A 15225-nucleotide genomic window follows, 5' to 3' on the forward strand; every position below is an offset into this window, starting at 1 on the left:
GGGTTGGGCGGGGCTAGGGGTGGGGAAATGGGCAGGGCCAGGGCCCGTGGAGGGTCCTCTTTTTTTATTTATGAGATATGGTAACCCTAATCTGTCCTGAAAATATTACAGACAACTCATTGTTAGTGTCCGCTACTGAGGGATAGGCTAGACAAGGAGGCCAGACTGGATGATCACAATGGTTCCTTCTGGCCTTGGAATCTATGAATCTGTGATGGGGAACAAAGAGACTTATCAGCAATCCCTCCCCTCTTCTAGCAGGAGCTCCTGCTGCTTCCCCACTGTCCCCAAATCCCCATTATGCCTCCATGCTGGCTCTTACCACTTCCTGCCTGTGCCCTGCCCTTTCCCAGCCTGACAGAAAGAGTCACACAGACACAGCCTTGGGGGCAGGTAGGTCACATCAAGAGAGTGGATTGGTTAGGAATGTCCAGATTAGCTCCTCATGAAAGTCCTAACATGACCTGCCTCTCAATGACCACAAACTCTCCCTCATCCCCATCCTGGGGGCCCCACACAAACCCCAGATCAGTCCTGTAGGTGATGCACACCTGGGAATTAGCCAGTGTCATAAGGTTGAGAGGCAGGAAAAGGCAAGTTGGAGGAAGGGAGAATCCAGTGCTTAATGACTGGGTTAGATGGACCCTTTCTTTGCTTATAGCTGCAAAAGGATGGCACCAATCCCTAGGACATACAACATATCTCCAGGCAAGCTATTCCTATAATGGCACCATCATAAACAGTGGGGCCTTGTACCTGTCATATGTACCAGCACTGCAAGGGTTAGGTGGTTTAAGCTGTCAGGAACTTAATCCACCAGTGAAAAACTACTTAGGCTGCCTGTAGCTAAAATGAAATGAGAAGCCTTTACTTTCCTGGTAGCTATTCTGATTTTATTTTCCAGTATGATCCTCTCATCCAAAGAGTTGGGGAGCTAGAAATGCTACAATTATGCAAGAGGAAGAAGAGCCTTTGACATGAATATGTGGGTTGATTCTTAGAGATTAGAGAGTCTGGCCTGTGCAGGGACTTTAGATGTAGGATCTTAAAAAAAATAACAGGGCGCCATCCTGAATTAACCACAAAGAAGGGGTAATGCATGCAGAGCGCTCCTTCAGCTCCTGACTACATGACAGGGCCTTTCCTAGGCTGGCAATTACAGGTGTATGCAACATCCTGACAAAACACTTCACAGCTTGACTGAATCACTATTCACAAAGCTTCACCCCTCCTGATTACAGAATCGCAGAAGATTAGGGTTGGAAGAGACCTCAGGAGGTCATCTAGTCCAACCCCTTGCTCAAAGCAGGACCAACCCCAACTAATCATCCCAACCAGGGCTTTGTCAAGCCGGGCCTTAAAAACCTCTAAGGATGGAGATTCCACCATCTTCTGAGGTAACCCATTCCCGTGCTTCACCACCCTCCTAGTGAAATAGTGTTTCCTAATATCCAACCTAGACCTCCCCCACTGCAACTTGAGACCATTGTTCCTTATTCTGTCATCTGCCACCACCTAGAACAGCTTAGCTCCATCCTCTTTGGAACCACCCTTCAGGTAGCTGAAGGCTGCTATCAAATCCCCCCTCACTCTTCTCTTCTGCAGACTAAATAAGACCAGTTCCCTCAGCCTCGCCTCATAAGTCATGTGCCCCAGCCCCCTAATCATTTTTGTTGCCCTCCGTTGGACTCTCTCCAATTTGTCCACATCCTTTCTGTAGTGGGGGGTCCATAACTGGACACAATACTCCAGATATGGGCTCACAAGTGCTGAATAGAGGGGAATAATCACTTCCCTCGATCTGCTGGCAATGCTCCTACTAATGCAGCCCAATATGCCGTTAGCCTTCTTGGCAGCAAGGACACATTGTTGACTCATATCCAGCTTCTCATCCACTGTAATCCCCAGGGCCTTTTCTGCTGAACTGCCGCTTAGCCAGTCGGTCCCCAGCCTCTAGCAGTGCATGAGATTCTTCCATCCTAAGTGCAGGACTTTGCACTTGTCCTTGTTGAAACTCATCAGATTTCTTTTGGCCCAATCCTCCAATTTATTTAGGTCACTCTGGACCCTATCCCTACCCTCCAGCGTATCTACCTCTCCCCTCAGCTTAGTGTCATCCACAAACTTGCTGAGGTTGCAATCCATCCCATCATCCAGATCATTAATGAAGATGTTGAACAAAACCAGCCCCAGGACAGACCCCTGGGGCACTCCGCTTGATACCGGCTGCCAGCTAGACATCGAGCCATTGATCACTACCCGTTGAGCCCAACGATCTAGCCAGCTTTCTATCCACCTTATAGTCCATTCATCTAATCCATACTTTTTTAACTTGCTGGCAAGAATACTGTGGGAAACCAGTCACATGACATGCCTTTCCCCCTTCCCTCCTGCAGATTTGTAACATGAAATGTGACCCGATAGTCAGACCGGAAATCAGCAAGCGGCGCAGGATTGTAAAACATGAAACAAGAAGGCAACTCAATTTCCGTGGCTCCGAGCAGCAGCATAGTCTAGGTAAGGAAATGTACAGCTTGCTCATTATAGGCCTCAAACTGCTATTGATTAGTTGGCCAGCAAAACAAACCATCTGGTAGCAGCCAAAGTCGGTATTGATGTCCTTTCAGAAAGCAGAGACAGTTCGGAGCTGGAAAGAACTACTCAAAAGTAGTTCAGGCCTGTTAACCCCTTGAATGCCAGGCCTTTTCCATAGACTTCAATGGGCTTTGGGTCAGGGCCTATGTGCCTCATTAGCATGATGAGCACACTTAAGGCCACATCTTCTCAGCCATGCCCATTTTACTGCCTTGCACATTAATAAGTAAGGGACAGGATGCACAGAGGCATGGGTTTTAACTATCCCTCAGTGTGGAGGATTAGACCTAGCCCTTAACCTTACTCACTCCCACAGGTCACTTCTACTTGTGCCAGATTGTTCTCAAGGAACTGCAGGAATAAGGTATTGGTAACTCTGTGCATAAGGGGGAGCACGCTAGGGGAACTGATGGCCCCATGCACCGCTATCTGCTGGCTGCTTGCTGACCTTCCCACCTGGGGATAGTTCAATCAGTGACTATTTTCCATCTAACATTTCAGCTCAGGCAGATGGGAAATGCGAAGGCGTATCAGACAAGGCTGCGTGAGAGGAGGCCATCACTATCTCTCCAGTCCAGGCCTTTCCTGACAGTAGTTTCTAACCCTTTCACATGCAGAACCTTTTTCCGAGTAGTTGCACAGTAGGAAAGGGCCAGGTTTATAGCACAGGTCCCAAATTGTTGATCTGTTTCTTGATTTAAAAGAGTTATTGCAAGTAAAACACCTCCCTGAGGAGACGGGGGAATAGTTTGCAAGCTGCATGCAGCACTTTGTTTCCTAGTCTTGACATCAAATCCTGGAATCTGTCCTGCTAGCTCCTGGGTACTGTTTCGTAAATGTCACACCTTTACTTTGAGGGTGTCTAAGTAGAGTGAAGAGTAATGAAATATACTGGACTGACACAGTACACCCATACGTCAGCTTCTGAGACAGTCTCCAGAGTGGGACTGTCCTGAAAAGGCAAGGACATGTGGCCACTAAACCATCAGGCACTTACAGTAAGTGTTTCTAGTAAGTCAGATGCCACATCCACTTATAGGTTTTAGAGTAGCAGTCGTGTAAGTCTGTATCCACAAAAAGAACAGGAGTACTTTATAGATCATCTTGGACACTAGAGGGCTCTATTGCACACACAGAAACCGGTCCCTTTGGCTCCTATTCATCAAATCCACAAAGCTTTTCCCTATACAAACAAACAGATTTATCATAGGGAAAATATGAAACACACCAAACTTTACAGCTGCTGATCAGAATTACATGTTTGGATTATAAAACCAGATGGATTAACAGATTTCTTTGCCTGGAAGAAATTAAATGGAATAGTATCTCATGTAGTAAATCAAGCGCTGTCCTGGTCTAATGTCTCTGAAAATGGGGTCATTACTACTGTCTATCTACACGCCACACACACACACACACACACCAGTTCAGCAGCTTGGGATGAGCAATCACATCTGCAAGCAACTAAACAACATAACATCGCATGAATCTCTGATCCTTGTGTTATCTATTTTGTTTGGGGGAGGGGAGGGTGTTTAGAGGTTTTTTTTAAACAAAAAATATTAAACAACCATCTGTTGTATTTTGATCTTTTCCCATCAGACCTGTCATTGCTTGATACACTCTGCCAAACCACTTGCCTGATACTTCCTGGGATAATCCTTCGGGGTTCAGATCGCCCGCCTTACCTTGGACTGCTTGACCAGCTGATTGGCAGAGATTTCACAGTGACAGGGGTACGGCTCACAGTGCTGGACAAATCACAGGCTCACCTCATCTCTGAGACACTGAGCACTGAGAGGTGTAACGTTTCGACAATGGTATGGAACAATGGAGCTACTCTTCCCTCTGCCCCCCAAACAAGAAGAGCCATTTGCTAGTCTATACAGTTCTTAATTTCACTTAGTTGTGACTCCTGAGATGGCAAATCCCTGTTAGGCCTTCGAGTACATCCCCCTGTCAGTGCATAATAGTTCCTTATTACACTTGCTAGTCTTGATTCCAAGCTAATTATAAATACAGGAGCATCCCCAATTTCTCTTGGGAGTCTATGCCACAGGTTCAGGGTGGACATTTTCCCTGATATATACAGCCTCTATTTCTCTGTTGTTAATTTCACCCCATTAATCCCTATCCCCCTTTTGCTATGCTAACTAATCCCTCTCTCTTCTTAGTGATTACACTCTTGACTTATTGGGAGGGGATTTTATCCCCCACCGCCTAGTTTTCACTTAGCCAATTTAAGCATATTTAACTGTTTCATAGGTTTTACTCAGAAACCAGACCCCAAATCATTTTAGTTTCTCATCTGTGAACTCCCTCCAGATTGTCACTAGCTTTCTGGTGCTGAGGTACCCAATAGTAATCTCCAGGATAGTCCAGTGTGTTCACACACAGCTATTCGGAGCTCGATACTGCAAAGGGTTGAGAACTCGAGCCCTCTTCTAACAAAGCACTTAAGCATGTGCTTAACTTACGCATGTGAGGCTTGCTGTTGAAGTCCATGGAGCTATGCCTGTTTATGCCAGCTGAGGATCTGACCCCCTCCCTGGCTGCTGCGTGAAAGACAGAGGGAGCCAGCTAGGGTGAAGCAGAGAAGCGACTATACAAGAAAGTGCTGTCAGATGTACAAAGCAAACAGTGGGGGGAAATGATTTTCCTAGAAGTGGCTATAAACAAAGGACTGTCAAATGCACACAGTCACCCAGCTGAGAAAATACCGACAAATATTTTTGCCTCTGACCTTTAAGCTTGAGGGATCTTAGTTATTACTGTAGCAAGAGCAGGTAAGATATTTTCAAAGCGTGATTTTTAAACTGACACTATCCCTTTAAAGTACATCTGTGTAGAAGAGCAATTCCCCTTTGGTTATCTCAAGGATACCAGTCCCTCATGCACCAGGGAAGATCCCCAGCTATTATAGGAAGGACAAAAGGGTGGGTAGTATAATGGAAGCCAAGCAGCACCAGTAAGTGTAGCCCAGAAATCGTTTTCCCCAATCAGAGAGGAATGTTTTCAAACAGAGTTAGACAGGGCTGGTATATTTCCATACAGGTCTGATCGTGCTGAGCCAAAGGGAGTCATTACAGCAGTCACTCTCCCCCTGCCAGTGCAGTCTGAGTAACACACCTGAGGCCACACTTTCTTTTCAAGACCTCAGTTTTCCTCTCGCCCAGAGGGAAATGACTAGGAAAGAGGTAATGAATAACAACTGAACTCTGGTGCAGCAGGCATTTCAAAGAGCGTGCTGCCCCATCTCTTTCATCCCCCCACGCAGCGCGCAAGCTGTTCCTTGTGCTGTCAGCAGCCGATCACAGAGTTACTTAAGTGGGTCTCAGTACCAGCCTGGTGTTCTTCCCTCCCTTGCAGCATTCCCTGTTGGATGGGGCATGTCTGGTGGTAGCAGCACAGCGAGACAATGCCGTTATTTGCTTTGACTCCCTGCTGGACAGGTAAGCAAGGACAACACCACATCAGCCACATGCCAGAGAGCTCCTGAGCTGAACATGGGGCTGGGTTGTCTTCTCTGTAATTCATTTCCAGTTTAGCCTCTCCTAAGGGTAGGTACCTCGCAAAGGCCACGCATTTGTCATTATTTATATTGGGGAGTCGTATGCGTCAGCATGTTAGAGAGCTTTTAATTTCTGAAGTCACACATCCTAAACACCCCAACCAGGTGATGGGGTCTCTCAAGGATGCGGTAAGGATGGCTTTGAGATTTTATTTTGCAAAGACACAGGGAGTTGTCCAAAATAAAGTCTCGCTTAGAGAATAAACCTGCTGAATCAATAAACTTCCTAGGAGAAAATCTGTGTAGATTCTGCATTTACCACGGAAAACTGATTTCAAACAAACATTAGAGAGTGAAATAAAAACTCAACCTGTTCAATAAATCACCACAAATGCCTGGTAGAGGAATAAATGTGCTAAAACAAACAGAACCCCCCATGGGGACTGATTAGTGGAACAGAATTATCATCAGACCAATTAACCCATTGAACCCAGGATGCAGAGTTTCTCAACACTACAGGCTGATATTTTGCAATGTGATGTGCAGTTATATGCACCTGGCTTCTTCTGATGGCTCTGCTGTGCCAAGAACTTGGCAGAGCCCATGCATGAGGGTCATCATGCAGCACAACAGGCCAACTCACTGCTGTGCGGCATCCCCTTGGATAACACCATCAGGATACTGCTCTTATTGAACGGACACACAAGAATGCTGGAAAACTATCAGATCTTTCAAAATACATTGGTAGGCCATTTGGAGACATTGGCCAACTATGAAGGAGGTCAGAGGTTGTCACCCAAGCTCAGTACCTAGTTGTGGGAACTTGGAATCACCCATGTGACTTAGGGAGCCTCACTGATTTTCACTGGGACATAGTCTCCTAAATCAAGGTGCTTTTGAAACTCTTACCCAGCACCTTTAGTCCTTGTTCTCTGGCTGATTCGGGCTTTGATGGGCGTGAGAGTGGGAGGAGCGGGGACTAGTGGAGGCCTCTTGGTTCTGAGAGTGGCTCCAGAGGGCCTGGGTATTTGGGGAAAAAACTAAAACTAAGTCGTTTAGAATTTCCCCGTGTGAGATCTTTGCTTTCCACCAGAGAGAAATACCCAGGGCCGGAGGGCTTCTCTTTTCCCCCCACTGCCCCAGAGACTCTGTTACATCACTGGTCATTACTGTTTGTCTGAGAGATTATATTTTAAGAGCCCCAATCCATTTATACAAAGCTTTGTAAAACCCCGGATTTATCTGTGTAAAAAAAGTTCAGCAACAGATGCACATGGCCTGAGCTGCTGGCAAAGAACATACCCCTCCCCTCAGCTAGGTCATTTGCAGGCTCTGAGAGCTTAGACGGCAGAGTAACACTTGCTTCTCCCTTGCTGTTTTTTCTCTCTCTCCAGTGGCCACTGGCAGAAGCAGGCTGTGCTGGACTGCAAGCAGCATCTTCTGTATCCCCAAACGGAGAAACAGGCAAGTGGAGGAGGCCCTGGTCCACATAAATAGCCATTTTTCTTTCCATTTTGTTCTGCTGGCTGTAGATTAAGTAGAGCTGGTCAGAAAACAGCTTTTATTTTTGGTGGAAAATTTGAACAAAAATTAAACTTTCTCTTGATGAGGGAAGGAGAGGTGCATCATGGGAGTCCCTGGCAGTGGTGCATCAAGGGAGATGTAGTCTGGCCAGAGATCTCAGTCCATGGAAAAGAATGGGAGCATAAGGCTCCCAAACTACAATTCCCATGAGGTACCGCGCTGCCATTTGGAATAGAAATATTTTGTCCTTTGGGCAAAATAGCACATTTTTTCACATAAATTGAATACTTTTCGTGAAAAGTTTCATTTGGTTGAAAGCCTAATTTTCCATCGAAAAATAATTTTGATAGAAAATTGTCCACTCAGCATTAAAATACTAGAAGCCCTCGCTCTGATCCAGGTGGGGGAAGGGAAGTGAGCTCATTAACCCTTTAAACGATGGGCTGGCTGGCTGTTTTCTCAACAGTGCATTGCAAACAGGGAGAGATTGTGTCAAGCAACTCCAAACCAGACAAGAGCTTTGGAGGCAGGGTGCTGGCTGAACAAGGAGGGTTAGGGGTATAAAGATTTTGGCTCTCATGAGAAATGGTAGCCAGCAAATCAGCCCATCTGGGAAAGCAAGGGAGAGTGTCAGATGGGTTGGCACATGGCATAGCTCTCATTGGAGCTGACAACAGATGGCAGATTTTCCCCAAAATCAACATTCAGCACCAGCATCCTAAGGGTTAAGCTGGGATGGCGCTCCTGGGTCTGTGTTCTTGCCAAGGCGGGAGCTCCCACCATCAGCGCTGTAAAGCTGTAGTGTCCAGCACCAGATTTTCCGTGTTGCCCCTAACCGGCAGTGCAGGTCCCCTGATGCTGCACTGAGAGTGCGATACAAAGCCTGAGAAGGTCTGCAAACCCCAGCTCTTAGGTAGCCCATCGTTAGAAGCCAGCTACGAGTGTATGACACCATAATACCTGCTGCTGCCAATAGTGCTCGACTGTTGCCATGTAATGTGCCAGGACAACAGTTCTGGGCTGCCTACTGGTTTTTGGGATGCCCTCTGATTTGCTTGGGAAACGATGTTGGTTGTCGTTGTCTGACATAAAATCTCTTCTGCCTTGTGCCAATAAATGGGCAATGAGCCCATGATGAAGAAGCTTGGGATGCTTTCTGTGCCGGGACAAGTTCCATTGCTATACATGTGTCCAACCCAGCCTCTCCACCACTCAGCATATTGGGCCCAATCTCATTTCCACTGAAGGCAAGCATCAGACTCCCATTGATTCCAGTGGGAGCAGGAGCAGACCTGCTGGAATTTACCGATGAGGCCTTCAGCTTTGCCCTGAGAAGAGCAAATGCGGCATTTTGCAATCAATGCAGAAAACAGTGCCCCCTTCATGATGGATAGGGGTGCACAGTGGGAAATATTGTCTCCCATTGTCAAGGGATCTTTTACTCAGGTAGCTTTAGAAATGACCGAGCAAAACCCAAGGAGCAAACTCCTAGAAAAATTAGTTTAAAGTGCCTCAAAGGATGTCCATGGGAACCATGTTTGACCCTCTGGTCCCTTGCTAATGAATTTACGAAGTGCCAGCCAGGCCTCCCAGGCCAGAGCTAATGAGAATCAATATGATGTCAGGCAAAGGGCTAAATAAGAGGAGCTAAGATTTGCAGCAGCAGATCACGTGAGCAGAGCTGCAGCCTTCGATCGTGGAACTAAGCCATGGACAGTACTGAAAAGGGATTGCCAGTTTAGCTCATGTCTCATAGACTTAAAGGCCTGGAGGCAAGGCTGGATTAACCTTTTGTGGGCCCGGCGTCAAACATATGTGTGGGCCCCCATGGAGGCAATGGAGCATGGCGTGGGGAGGTCAGTCCCTAGAGCGAGGGGCCAGCCAGGGGCAATGGGGCATGACATGGCAGGGGCAGCCCAGCTCTGCCCAGCACAGTGCGAGGGCTCTATTTACATGCTGCCAGCAATGCCCCTTCCCCTTGGGGGCGGGCCCATACCACGCAGCCCCCATGCTCAACACCCCATAGGCGCTGACACCCCACAGAGCACCCCCAGAAAAAAATAGTGTGTGCTGAGCACCCACAGTCAGCCCCACCAATCAGTTTCTCCCTCTCCCCCAGCGCCTCCCGCCTGCCACTGATGAGCTGTTCAGCAGTGGGCAGGAGGTGCTGGGGCGGGAGGGAGAGGAGCAGGGGCAGGAAGAAGCGGAGCGAAGGTGTGGGGGACGCTCAGGGGAAGGTTGGAATGGAGCAGGAAGAGGTGATGCATGGGTGGAGCGGGGGCGGGAAGAGGTGGGGCAGGATGGGACCTTGGGGGAAAGGGTGGAGTGGGGGCAGGGCTTGGGGCAGAGCAGGGTCAAGCACCGCCAGGGAAATCAGAAAGTCAGCACCTCTGCAACACACACCCCCCTGAATCCCTATAGCCAGAGCCTCCCCCAGACCCAATATGCCCAGCGCCCCCCCTGACACCCCTCCACAAATGCACGGTGCCCTGCACAACACCACCCCTGTCCAGTGCCCCCCTGCCCACAGTCCCACCACAACTGCCCAGCACCCCACACAGAACCCCCACTCCCTAGTGCCCCAACACACAGATCTTCCCCGCCCCCTCACAGCCCATCACCCCCCCCCCCAACCTCTCAGAGACCCACTCCCCCACATCCTGCCTTCCGGCCGCATTCACCGGCAGGGCCGCCCAGAGGGGGGGCATATACTATTCTATAGCATTGCAATTTTTTTTTATGGAAGGGGCCCCCGAAATTGCTTTGCCCCAGGGCCCCTGAATCCTCTGGGTGGCCCTGCTCACCGGCCCTGCTGGGAGGTGACTGTGTCTGCCAGGCTGAGCTGGCAGCGCAGCCAGGGGTGGTCCCAGGGCGGGGAAACACTCCGGCCCCTCGGGAGTGGCACAATCTGGGCTCCCTTGGGACCCACTTGCCTGGATTAACCCCCCACACTGCCCCCCACCCCAATTGGCCGAGATTGGCCAGGCTTCTGCACCAGTCCCATGTGTCTCAGCTGCAGGGAGACAGGCAGGCCCCCACATGTGGTGGAAAGCAGAGACTGTCCGGAGCTGGAGGTGCACTGAGGTCGGCCAGGGGGCAGAGAGGAGCAAGTGATGGGTGGTTGGGGGGGAGAGGGCAGCAGGCTGCCAGGATCTCAGGGTGCAGTACAAGCGGAGCAGGCCGGGCCCCTTCTGAGCATGGATCCTGGTCCATGGCGCCACTGGCGCCATTGTAAACCTGGCACTGACAGAAGGGACCATCGTGATCATCCAGTCTGTCCTCCCGCATAGTGCAGGCCTTGCCCACCACTCCTGTAATACGCCCATAACCTCTGGCTGAATTACTGAAGTCCTCAAGACTTCGAGTTACAGAAAATCCACCATTTACTCTAGTTCAAACCAGTAAATGACCAATGTCCCACACTGCAGAGGAAGGTGAAAAAACCCCAGGATCTCTGCCAGTCTGATCTGGCGATGTCCTTCCGAACCCCACCTAGGGCGATCAGTTAGACCCTGAGCGTGCAGGCAAGAGCCACCAGCCAGACACCCAGGAAAGAATTCTCTCTAGTGTCGTGGATGGGCCTTCTGTGTAAGGCACTATGAATCATTAGGTTACCCTTTAAGATCGTATACCAAGACCAGGCAGCTGTACTGCACTGCTCCAAAAAGAGAGTGGTGGCTGCTTTGTTTTATGAGACTCACTCGAATATGTGGGGAGAGCATGCCCAGCTTCCTGCTATGTCCCTATAGGATTCTGCTGCCTTTTCTGTTTAACAAAGCACATAGTTACGTGTATGTCTATATCGCACTGAAATTGAATTGTCGGGCTGGGATGACCTATACCTTGGTTATGCACTTCTGTGCACTCTGATTGGTTTGGCCATCTGATTTGCATAACCGCGGACAGTTATTTCCTATTAGCTGTATGCCAGGTAAGAGCCCCATTGCCCCCTGATCTAGCCGCTGTTAGCCAGTCAGAGTGCGAAGCTTTGCTTGGGCACTATACATATGTCAGTAACTGTACAGTGAATGTGCAAACCTGCCTCCTCTGAGTGGCAGCTCTAATCCCCCAGCTCTGCCTGGCTCCCGACCCCCCTGGGAGTTTTCCTGCTGCTAGCCAGCAGCCAAGATGGCCGTCTAGCTTCTCCCTCCCTTCAGCTGCATCAGAAAAACTCTATAACAGACATGGAATAGAAGGGAAAAAATACTAGCAAGCAAGGAGACTGGGGTTGTGAGAGGCTCCCTCTGTCCCAGTCCCCATACAGGTGAGCAGGGCCTTGTCCCCCAGGTCTTGCCTGGTGTCAGTGACCTGACTGCATTGTTTGCCCCCAACCTGTCCCTCTCCATTCCTTTGGGAAGCATTAGGAACAAACCCACACGGCAGCCAGCCAGACCAGGAGAGCCAGGTTGGGGTTGGAAGGAAGGGGTGGGAGGAGGAGGAGCCATGGGGATGTATTTAGATGATTTCCCACTCAGCACCTTGTGCATGTCATTTTTGTTTCTCTTTTATTGAAAACATGAGCCCTGAAAGTGTCCATGTCATAATAATAACTGGAGGGTGTTTCCCTTCTGCTGGGCTAATCCACGCCTCTGCATCAGGATGGATTCAGCACCAGATACACTTATTACCTGGTACACAGACAGTAAAAGCTAGCCTGCCCCACCCTGCTTTCTTTTCTCCCCAGGCTGAAGAGCTCCTCTGTTGCCTTTTTGACTCCTTGACATCCGACAGCTTCTACCGCATCGAAACCCAGGATTCCTAGCCAGGATTTTCTGTTCTCCTGACCAGCCCAACTGCAAATCCCGTCACGGGTATCAGCACGGGTGCACGCCCTCGGGACTCCACTGGTAGAACAGCCTTGTAACCATTTGTTATTAAAATGTCAAGCCCAGAGTGTGGTATTTGCATCACTAAGTTGAAGTAGGGGGTGATCAGAGAAATAATCAGTCAACACTGGAGCCGTGGTTTCGAGGGGTATGATTTGAAAGGGAACTTGTCTGTGCTGCACAACGCAAATTACAGAGCATTCCTCCATCTGCAGAACACTTTGGAGGCAGAGCACATGCAAAGAGTAAAACTTTCTCTGTGCTTGTCATTCTGTCTGTTCCCCGGGAGCCATTTGAACAGGTACATGGGACCCATCTTCTTCTCCCCAAAGGAAACTGGGAGAAGACTCCGTTTTTGCTAATCACCAGCTTGTCCCTTGTGGAAGGGCCTGCTGCTTTCCTGTGTGGGTCGAAGGTCAGCTGCAGGCAGGGGAGATGGGCTGTGGCAAGAATAGGGAGGAATCAGCCTTATACTGCAGCAAAATTAATCATTTGAGGCCCTCTCATAATTACTCTGAATGTCTGAAGATTCCCATAGGGTCATTTTAGTCACTTGGGGTAAGGGTTACGATGCAGTCCTGCTCCCATTGAAAGCAATGAGAATTAGACCAAGAGGAGTATGATCAGTTGCTATCCTCAGCTGTCTTTAACCAAGAGCTCAGGCAGGTACTTCCAGTCCCATTCACCTGGACTCTGTTTCCCTTCTCTCAGGAACGCCCTGCCATTGATTGTTCTCAATAACGTTCACCGATTGCAATGAGGATAAATCACGGTCGGTTTATTTGACCCAGGAGCTAGAGAATGGAGAGAGAACCACAGTAAATAAAAGGGAAGCCAAATAAAACGGGAGCAGGCTGAGTGCTCTACAAAACCCCGCTAGCCTGGGTAAAGCTATTGATTAAGCAGGTTTAAAAGTCCTATAGCTTAATGTCTGCTTGCCTCTGTTCCAGCCCTCACACTAACATCTCTCTCTGTTCCAGCTCCCAATACACAGTCCCCTGCCATTCATTCAACGTTACCAATAGCCTGTGATCTAAAGCATGTTTCCTCTTCCTTCGCCATTTACTATCTTGGTCCTTTCAATGAGTTCTTTGCATTATCACCTGCATCCTCTGCAAAGGCCCTCAGTCTCCTGGGGGCCAGCTGGCCAAGCCCAAGCCCCTCTTGGGAAGAATCTTGCCAGATGTTCTCTTCTCAGCCCAAGAGACCTCATGTTCCTTTGTCAGGCTGAGCTTTATACACATGCACACAAACACACCTGGTTAAATCTCCTGTTGTGGACACAGCAAGGACAATTCCAGTGTGCTAACTCACAGCATCATGGCACATAAAAGGAGGACAGTTATTTGCTGGGATTTAGTGCAACTTGTATTTCTGAGGGTAAAGTTTTACTGCACTTCCTGCAGCTATCTAGCAAGGACACCAGATTCTGGCTGTATGTGGACAAATGGTCTGCAAGCAAAGCAAGGTACATAGGCCCTGCTCCTGCTCCCACTGAAGTCCATGGTAAAACTCCCATTGAATTCACTGGTGTGTGATCTGGCTCATAGTGACTGGCAATGCCCTTTGATCATGCCTGTTGGCTTGCGCTGTTGATCTACTGGCAGGGGGTCCACCCTGAACAGCACACAAAAATCCCAGGGTGTATTAATAACTTCTTAGGCCTGTAAGCCAGAAATTCCTCCCATGCATATATTAATAAAAAGAAGCAGGGCGGCAGAAACTTTCCAGCTCCAGCATTTGTCCTGATGCTGGTTCTGCAGTGGGCTGCTTCCCAGAGCCATCCCCCAAAAGGTCCTCTGAGTGTAGACCCAGGATGTCCTGTGGCTGCTCTGGTGGCATAGCCTCTTCAGTTACCAGCCTCAGCTCTAGGGTCACTTCTTGCCCTTCATCTGGCAGCTGGCTCTCTCCTCCGGTGATGCCTGTGATAGGGGGTTATAAGGTCCCCTCTTGCTCAGAAGAGGATCAGACACCACAGGGGACTCAGTGCTTGGTGAAGTTCCCATTACCCAGTCAAATTCCTCACAAAAGAGGTGGGAAGACGGGAGTTCCCAGAGGTGCCATTAGCATCCTTGACTTTGCAGTAGTCTGTCTTCAGCTGCTTGATCCACTCTCTGCATTGATCTGCTGTCCGGTCAATCCCCAACACTGCCAGCCATTCAGATATTATTCCATACACACGATCATTCCTTGTGCTCTTGCTGAAGTCAAACGTCTTGCTCGCCCTTCCCCAGAGGTTAACCAGAATCCAGCTGTGTTCCTGTGGCCAGCTAGCAGTGTGCTTGATGCTTACTTACTTATGCATCTTACTGCTGGTCATAGCTAATACACATTAGCGTTGACTGTGTTTGCTATTCCAGTTGAGTACTCCGTGTGGAAATGAAGAGTTAAATACCGAGCAGCTGTTTTTGTATGAGGAGGCTGCTTCCAGTTCCTGGGTACTGAGTGGCAAGTTTTGGAATTGAAGGGCTGGGAAGCACAGCCCCAGGGAATTGTGGGATAGTGTCAGATTCTCCAGCCCCGAGACCCAGACTTGAGCTGCGTCCACACTACAAAGTGCTTGGGCTCTGATCCACCCACTAGCAGCATCAATGGCCCCGAGTCAAGAGAAGTTGGCCTGCATCAGACTAATTTCTATGTGGATGGAATGGGGGCTTGGGCTTGAACCTGAGTTTGAGTCTGGGTGTAGACCTATTCTAATAATCAGGTGCAACGGCAGATTGTTCTGCCCTTAAGACCTTGTGCATCTTTGTTGGAAGATGTGTCCTT

The sequence above is a fragment of the Trachemys scripta genome, chromosome 10 (assembly GCF_013100865.1).
Source record: "Trachemys scripta elegans isolate TJP31775 chromosome 10, CAS_Tse_1.0, whole genome shotgun sequence".
In the NCBI taxonomy this organism is placed as follows: Eukaryota; Metazoa; Chordata; order Testudines; family Emydidae; genus Trachemys; species Trachemys scripta.